We start from the raw sequence: 9,162 nt of genomic DNA on the forward strand, positions 1-9,162 counted from the left end.
AAATAGCAGTATTGTAAAGAGACTAAACACGTGTGACCATCCAAACACTGATAATATTTCCACGTGTATTATCGGCCACGTGTGGGAGATGTACGCCCACGTGAAAATATGAACTTCCGGTTAGTCTATTATCTCCCTTACATTTAAGGTTACATAATACCATTTATGAACGTAAGGTATGTGCGTGATTGAAAGTGCGAACGACGAATAAGTCTCCTCCTGTGAGAGGACAGATGTGTATTTTGTTGTTATGCTTATTATAAATAAACATTTATTTTGAAAAAAAAAAAATAATAATATATAATTTAATATATTATGACGTTAAAATTAATCATCGTTGCTTTTAACGGTAGCATTATGAATGAAAGATTTTTAAAGTCTTTTTACGTGTATCGGTAAGGTAAACATTTTAATGTATCTCCAAGCGGCGGTTCCGGTATATCCATACAATATTAATTTCAATAGTCATTTCATAGTGTTAAAATAACTTGTTTTATTACAGGACTCCTAGTTCCATGTATGTGAAAACTATAAATAAAATGGCAGTAGATATCGCTATGTCTTAAGCTTTAAACATATCCTTACTTTATTATCTATTTTTTGATTATACGATTATCATCTATTCATAGATATTTCAATGATGTGGGTGAGATAAACAATTAAACATCTATATCAAAGCAACGAAAAGCTAATCATTAGCCTCTGTTGCAAGTCATTTAATTGGTCTCCTGTCATTTCAGCTGTCAATTTAATAATTTATAAAATTCATCAGTACAATCCCTAGGTTTCCAAAGCACACGGGGGTAGATGAGAGTAGTCCGCTTAACCTGCCTAATATACGAAGGTTAGGATGTATTGGAAAAAAAACAAAAAAAAAACTTATAATATAGGCAAGTTTAGTGGAGTAGGATGAGAGCGGCCATAAGCTTCATAGATTTCAGGTTGATATAAAAAGAAGTATCATAATTGTACATCCCGGATTGCATGAGGTATGATGTATATTAAGGTGTCGCTTGGTTCTGACTCGATGTGCCTCCAATTTAGGACAATATATATCCAATTGTCCTTGAGTGAAAGACAAAAACTAAAACCTCATTCATTCAATATAAAGAGGGACATACTGCTAACTATCATGTCTCGAAAATTAATTCTAGAGGAAGTTAGTAAAGGTAAATCGCAAAGTGCCCAATAAACGGTCAATTCGTTGAGTGCCACTTGATCTGCCAGCAATGGAACTCCGTATGCCTGCCATCTCATCACCATGATACATTCTTAAATTGATCTGTAAGTCCTCTACTAAAACATTCTCAGTACCAGCATCTCTTACTCGGCGCAGAACCCTTCCAAACTGGACTGTGAAGTTTAGGTACATATTTTCAATTAACTTTGGATTGTTGTAAGAAAGACCAGCTTTTATGCTATTTTTCGTGAACATTTTAATAGCTCCATGAGTCGCTATACCAAACGGTTTTTAAGATTACCGTATCATATTGTATGAGATAATCAGGACCTTTACTACAGTATAATTTGCGTCGTAAACAACGTTTTGATATCAGATGCACTCCTTTTACGACAATAATGCTTCAGTTTGTCCTCTCGGTATTTGAAAACGAACGTATCCCAAGAACAACTTTGAGTAACCTTTACAATGCTTTGTATCCTAAATAACAGGAGGTCTCTCGGTGCAGAATATTGATTAAGCATAAATTGTCCTATTTTTGAAATGCTTCCTTGTAACATACCTTGGGTGTTAGCGCACCATGGTAGATATGCTAGAACACCCAATGTATGTTACACACCAATGCATATCAAAAATATGACAGCTAATGGTTATATTTACATTTTAACTTGTCATTCCCATTTTAAAAAGAAATTTAAGGTTGAAAATGAAACTTAGAATCTGCATATAGCCAAATACCATTTAATGGAACAGCCTATAATTTGACATACTGTTGACATGCTGATGACAACTCCATGAACAAGCATAAGATATAGCAGTTGAAGAAATAGTCCTACCGATAAAGCGGATATACAAGGATAAATAAACCACTTCTATCCATTTAAAATATTTCAATTAGAAAATATTTACATATTGGCCAATTTTAAGAATATTTCAATAATCTTTCAGTGAATTATCACACAGACTTAAACACTGTCTTTTCGTGACCTTTTGAACTTTGATTATGGTACAAGTACGACAGAGCCTAACTGACAATGTTAATATTGGAAAATAACACACATTGGTCGTAGTAGCAACATATAGATACTGTACAGTGGCAATGTAAATATTTATTTGCATTATCTTTGCAATGGCCTCTCACATGCTTGTCACTTAATCCAAGTCTCAACTATCGTTTTACTGTTGACATGCTGATGACAACTCCATGAACAAGCAGAAGAAACACGCATATTTCACGTGAATTGTGCAAAAGTCCAAAGTTGTACCCGAGAAGATCATCAATCGGCACATCTCCTGAGAATGGCAACACTTTTTTTTAGTACAAAACAATTAAGCAATATCAGGAACTGGAAAGAAACATATTGTTTTAACGCTTTCATAAACAGCTATAACCTCGCAGTACAAGAATGAAACGAAACGCAAAACAAGCCGTCAGGTTATTATATAGGTCTAAAATATTTAGAGGGCAAAATATTTCGAAAATGGTGTTAATTCTGTAATTATAAAAAATAGTAATTGTATTATTTAATTCAATGTTGTTTCTCCGTCAAATATATCACAAATTTCAAAATGTATTTCAAAACAGAATTACAATAAAATTGTAATCAGAAAATAACATCTTTAAATAAATTGGCATACTTATATGGGAAATACCGCACATATAACAACAATAATATTCCTGACAAATAGTAAATATTGATTGTAGTACATTTGCATACGGTTCCACATTAATTTGAATGGTATTCACATTATTGCACTGTATTCACAGATTAAGTTTAACATACCTTTTGGAAGCTCATCTTTCTTTCACCTCCGTCATTCTCCGGCTATGATGATTGCACACTGAGGAAGTTGGGCTATTGCACATTTAGGCGATATTCAGAATATCGACTTCATGTTTTTTAAGGCAAGTCGATTTGTTCATGTCGACATGGTGTTATAACTTGTAACATGGACGAATTGGGTAAGTCGCCTTCATATCGTTATCGGTACATGTCGACTTAGCACCAAGTCGCCCGTCGTATATCTATTAAATGTCGTGTTCGTTAGCATCGACAAAATATTGGTTTTAGTGATTAAGTCGTATAAAACATGTCGCTAAGTCAACATGGAACTCGTCATGTGGCCTTCTTTAAGTCATTTAGACTATGATTTTCCATAACAAAAGAAGGCCCAAATACGTTTCCATAAAAATACCTAATAAACATCAAATACAGACGTAAACATATTGTGACAAGTCGATGTGGTGGTGTACACGCCTTATAAACATCAAATGATATGTTATCATGTGGCGACAAGTCGATGTTGTGGTATAGATAGATAGATAGATATCTTTATTTCCTCCATGTGTATGAAGATTACAAAAATAAGTCATAATAATGAATTAGAAAGAGAAGAACATTATTTTTCACATAGCTAGACATGTAAGATAGAGTTGTCCCATGAAAGACAGCTATGTAAGATAATGTATCTTACATAGCTGTGACGTCACCATTGCCGAACAATCAGATGACGTCATATCAGCCAAAGTTGACGTCATTTTTCTTCTATTTCGATTGATTTGCCGGATTTATTTACCATTTCATTTGTTTAATTTGCATTTCAAACCGTTTTACCTAAGATTTCTTGTTTATATTTATTAATATAAACCAAACTTTGATGAGCTCTTTCGAATGGCGTTCTTATTTTTAAAATCGATCGATTATTTAAGAAGTTAAGATTTTGTCACAAAATGGCTGCCTCACCTTTCGTGCAAGTAACTCGACAAGCAATGTGAGAAAATAACTCTTTCATATGTAAATTATGTAGGATAGAACTATTCCACCCTCGGGTACAGAATTTTGGGTCAGAAACCTCGGCAAGCCTCGGTTCTGACCCAAAATTCTGTACCCTCGGGTGGAATAGTTCTTTCCTACATATATATACAGAATGAGTCATATATTATACAAATATTTCATGGGTTATTGTGCTCTAGTTCATAATATTTAACCCGAGGTGATGGTAATCAACAAATGTTATATTGCACGAGGCCAAAGGCCGAGTGCAATATAACATTTGTTGATTACCATCACCGAGGGGTAAATATTATGAACTAGGGCACAGTAACCATGGAATATTTGTTTTATTACATAATCACCAGTTTTTCAGTTGAATATTTTTTTTATAAAACGAATACGACAATCACTTAACAAAATCACCAACACCGTATCGTACGGAAAAAACCTTAATATCCTATTGAAGATTGACGTATAGCCTACGTACGTCACGTTGTAACTCCGGTTTGGATGTCTTATTGTCTGTTTTCACATTATTAGACCTGCTTGCAGCCTTTTGATCTAATACATTCATCGTGTCCGTCCTTTACTCGGTACAGTAAACGTCTACATGACGTGCTTGATTCGAGATCTATAAATCCAGCGCGAAATTGAGCGTGAACCTTTGTGACGTCATAATAACGTAACTCACTGTTACTCGCAATTCCTCGGAAGTTTTCTACAAAACTAGACAACAACAGCGAGGTGTTCCTAAAGCCGTGCAATATAACATTTCGAACCGTGCAATATAACGTTTCCATGGAAGCGTGCAATATAACTTCGAACCGTGCAATATAACAAGGTTTTATTGAACGGTCGGTGTAATAGTTGAAAATATTATATTTCTTCATATATAGATTGGTGTAAACAAATTATGTAATAAACAAAATATATTGCAGTTCATCTATATGTACTGATAGCACGATGGCCATATAATTTACAAGGATAAGTAATTTACATTACAGTCTCTCTTATAGTAACTTTATCATAGCTGCCATGCTGACAATGTTCATGAGCATGAACTGTTCCCAGACATTATCTTCGACATCAAGATATTGTCTACTGCCTAGTATGACTTTTGCCATACTTGTTTCGTCCAGGTCTGAGAATGTAATATCGTTCGTTTGTACCAAGTATGTTAATGACATTATCAAATAATTTATCTTTAGTTACGAAAAGCTTGCAACATTGAATTAAGAAATCAACTATTGCATTTCTGCCTTGTTGTCCACATAGTTTACACATCACTATTTCGTTGACATATACAAATGACAGTCTTATCATCTCTGCCAATTTCCAAATGTACCTTGGATGTTTTTCGCCAATTTGCCATAATGGGTGCAATGTAAGTCTGGTTTGAATATCTGAGTAGACACTAAGTTAATGCCGCTCACTCAGTATAGCCCTCCATTGTTCCTCCTGGGTGAAGTGTATTACAATTGTCACATTTTTTCCGGTATAATTTCCTAGTCGTGTCTTCATAAAGACAAAGAGTTGTCACACACACGATGAAGAGTCGAATTCGAACCCTTGACATCTTCTAGCTACTTTTCGTTGTAATATTTCCATGTCGGACTATGATGTTACACGTCGAACATTTTTCCACAGTTCACATCCATAAGTCAGTGACGGAAGTAGGATACTATTCCAGATAGTTACGCTTATCGCTGAGGACATCCCGTTATTGTGGATTCCCAACCTATAAAAGAATTGAATATCTTTTTAACATTTTCCAATAGTTGTGCCATACATTCGTCACTTGTAATAACCATTGTCATAAGAATGTCCGCATAAACAACAGCATTTTTATTTGGTCTGGTCCAATATAGAATGGTGTTTTTCCAAGCACTCTGCTGCCGTTTTTTTATGTTTTTGGAATATGACGACGCCATTTCAATGAATATCGATATACAATATCTAGCCCACATTGTAAATGGGAACCGCACGCAGCGGCAACTAGAGTGTCATCAGCAAGGCATAGCACCGGTATGTGAATATCCCCTACGAGAAATCTATTCCTAGCAAGGTCGAGTTCTTCAGCAAGGTCATTTATCGTTACTAAAAATAGCCAGGCAGATATCACTCGGCCTTGATCGACACCCTGCATGACGTCATAGGGTGCTGATAGGTGTCCTCTGAACAGCACACGTGGCGTTACCATGTTAAACGAGTCGCGGAGTAATCGCCATATTTTGCCGCGAAAGCCTAAATTCAAGTTTCATATAACAGCTCATATAACAATCGTTCAATCCAAACCGAATTGAATGCCTTCTGGTTGTCCAGGAACGCAACCAGAACCGTAGACCCTCGATCTGTATACTGAATTGATTCCAGTAGAATTGTCATCAGACATGGATTTGATAGAAAATTTCAATTCTGGACCCCAAGAAGAGTTCATGAAATTCAGATGCCGCAGACTCCAACTTGCATTCATTAAGCTTCATGAACACGACTCAAGATCATGAATATTCATGAATTGTTCCGGTTCATGAATTTTTTGAACATCGATAAATTATTTGTGCATACTGCTGCGAGTTGTAGTAAATGAATAGATATTCATGATCATTCATGATGGTTTTAAGATCATGAATATTCTTAAAATATTAACGGACCTTTTATGAATTTCCATGAACGGGTTGTTCATGAATGTTCATGATTTCATGAATAAAAAAGATTCATATACGTTCATGAATTCACGAATGAAAGGATTCATGAATGTTCATGAACTATTTTTTCCTAAATTATTCATGAAGTTTTAAGTTCATGAATTGCATGAAAATATTCATGAATAATTGAAGAATATTCATGAATTTTATTCATGAATAATTCATGAATAATTCATGAATGTTCATGAATTTTTCATCAATGTCTCGCAGGGAAAGCCTAGAAGATTCAAAACTGTATCCGAAAACACCCCAAATAAATGACTATGAAGAAAGCAACTAAAGCAATGCGACGAAAAAAAAACACAGCATGAGGAGTAAAGTTGTTTCAAGGTAATTATAGATATAATTAGATGTGCAAAATATTTTTTGAATAAATACTTCCTATCAATTAAACTAAAACATGGAGTACTATACTGCGATACAGATTGAAATCATCGCGAAGTTTTACTGCGAGGCAAGGCCTAAAAACGTTCAAGAACGCGAGGAAAAAATGGTTTTCACCCCACAACATGCAACGGAATACCGTAAAAACTCTCTAAACAATCTCAGGGCCGCTATTAACACATCGTCGGAGACCCACGGGTGATCACACTACACTACGCTACACTTATCACCCGTGGGCAAACTCCTCCTAAAATCGTCATAGGTAATTTATATGCAAGAAGAATTTGATTGGTTTAAGTACATTTTTGCGATGGGATTTCATCCAATCAGAGTAAGCGTTATGTACCTTATACGGCCAACACTTGCACCTGGCGAATGTTTGGATACGCAATTCTGTGAGCGCACGAGCGGTGTATGTATGCACATGTGTTTATTGGCCAGGTTAACTATGAACAAAAGCGTTGTTCGCTTCGTTCATAGCAGTATAGGACTTTATTATGTATTTCTGTAATAATATTATGCTTTATTAGGGCAAAAATAGGTATTGTCATATGAGTGCTTTATACTAATAGTCTTAATGTTATTAGGTATAAGGTATTAATTAGGGCAAACCAATAAACCAGCCTTCATTCTTAAGAGTTCCGAACTATATATCGAGTATTCTAATTGGTCAATTCCAGTGAATTAGCATATTTTACGAAGGTTTTACTAGGAGTTTGCCCACGAGTGATAAGTGAAGCGTAGTGTAGTGTGATCACCCGTGGGTCTCGGACGATGCTCACGGTCGGGAATCACGTGGTTTGAAGTGGTGATCCCACGAACAGACAAAATGTGTGCCATGCAGAAAACCGAGGCGCTTCGGGAGAAACCAGATGGTAAGCTTTCGAACTCAATGGGTCTAATGTATCAAGAAATGGTCTATTGACGTCGGACATTATTACCAAATATACCCATGTTTACATTTCTGCTCATTTGTGTCATTGTTTCAAACATTCAAATAATCGGAGGGTGGGTGTAGAAAAATAGTCTCTGAACATTTCATCAACACGAGTAGTCATAAAAGTAGGGGTTTTGACGCACTTCCGACTAATTTTCCCCGTTAGCATAACGAAAAGTTAGCCTCTCAGTTTAACCTTCCAGTTAGCCTCCCGGTTGCTTCTCGCGTAAATCTATCTGCGTTAGCCTCCCTAAGCTAATGACATGTTTATTGATACAGCAACAAATTTAACACATTAATAGAATTTTATTATCCCCGTCGAGATGAATGAATGTGGGTCGGAGAGCCACCCCACACCCATTCTTACAGTTATTTTCAAATTATAATGAACAATATATTTACTAACTATTTACAGATCGGTTACATTAGATGCAAGTATCCACGAATTGAATTTCTTTGGCCAATGGAGCCATTTGACGTAATATTGTTTGTTTTGTCCTCTTCCTTTAGCTTTTTTTCTTCGACATTCCACATGTCGTCATCCCTCACGTCCACCTTCTGAAGTTCAGACTGGTAAAAGGTACCTAGGATATCATCCCCGTCATAATCTTTGACTCTGTAGACTGGTAAGCCTCCGCGTAATATTTTCTGAGAAATCGTGAATATCTCTCCGGTCCATCTCTCGTCGTATTCCCGAGTGAATAAATTCCTGAGATGCGATAGTCTTGCTTTGTCTCCAACCTCAAACTTGAACGGTTTACGAATCTTTTTACGAATCTCGTGCAGTTCTTTCGGCCAATACATTCTCCACCAGATAGAAGATTCTTGGCTTTAGTTACATTTACTGGAGCCATGCCGATGGTTCTATGATATGTTTGAATGTAACTCCTGACAAAGGATTCTAGTTTCCTAAAGTTTCACATGTATTGACAAATCATCAATGTAAATTTATACGTTATAGTGTAATAATATAATAGGGCCACGTCAGTTTATTTGTCCGTTTACTTACACAATTTATGAATCAATCTACGGTAGATGTAATACAAATTAAATTTAAGAAAAAAACATACACACACATTTACACGGATACGTAACTAACGTGACAAACCAAAAATCAATCTTACTTCTACTTTTATTTTACTTCTATGTCAATAAATTGAAGAGAAGTTGTCGCCGTACAGC

General features: G+C 35.7%; 1 pseudogene; it reads right to left on the reverse strand.

Moving 5' to 3' along the window:
- Nucleotides 1–937: 937 nt before the first annotated feature.
- LOC138311595 (uncharacterized) lies at nucleotides 938–8,784 on the reverse strand (annotated as a pseudogene).
- Between the last annotated feature and the right edge of the window lie 378 nt (nucleotides 8,785–9,162).

This window comes from Argopecten irradians, unplaced genomic scaffold (genome assembly GCF_041381155.1).
Source record: "Argopecten irradians isolate NY unplaced genomic scaffold, Ai_NY scaffold_0059, whole genome shotgun sequence".
Classification (NCBI taxonomy): domain Eukaryota; kingdom Metazoa; phylum Mollusca; class Bivalvia; order Pectinida; family Pectinidae; genus Argopecten; species Argopecten irradians.